Source organism: Lethenteron reissneri, chromosome 18 (genome assembly GCF_015708825.2).
Source record: "Lethenteron reissneri isolate LAM-NWPU_2019-01 chromosome 18, ASM1570882v1, whole genome shotgun sequence".
NCBI lineage: Eukaryota > Metazoa > Chordata > Hyperoartia > Petromyzontiformes > Petromyzontidae > Lethenteron > Lethenteron reissneri.
In genome coordinates this window covers 93,493-94,152 of record NC_083796.1, presented here as the reverse complement: position 1 = coordinate 94,152, position 660 = coordinate 93,493, and positions in this window count along the sequence as shown.

The following is a 660-nucleotide window of genomic DNA, read 5'->3' as shown; positions in this document are numbered from 1 at the left end:
ACGGTGACGTCAGCGCGGCATCGAGTGACATTGCGTCATCGCTTTGAGATAAAAACTATAAGCATGTTTTCCTTTTACCGGGTAAGGTCCACTATTTTTCAGTCGAGTGATAGCTCAACGAAGTTGCTTATCATGTGGAAATGTATAGCGGCCAAATACTCTAAACGCGTGATGTTAATTTTAAATGTGGAGGGGAAAAACCGGAGGACCCGAAGAAAAAACTCCATGCGACCACGTGGAGAGAGAGGCACGCCGGCTCCAAATAGACAGCAGCAGGCGTCAGGGTCGGAATCGAACCCACGACCCCATGCATATCAGGCGAGGTGGTTAACATCGACAAGCCACTGAGATACACTCGCAACGTGGCGGGGAGGTGCCACTTCTCGATCTGCAAACTAGCGCACGCCTTCTGCTGTCACGCGCTTCAAGTGAATCATTTTATAACATTGACCAGATGCCACCACGGTCACCAGCGCACTTGTGACCTTGCAATCTAGAGGTCGCCCCCGCTCGATTCCGCCTCTCCAGCGCGGCGGTTGAAATGGGACGAGTTTCTCAAATTTCCACCACCTCTTATCCACTCGATTTCCAAAACACACTGCACACCAGTGGCGGCTCCTGCAAAATCTATCAGGGGGTGCAAATGTCTGGATGATTGAT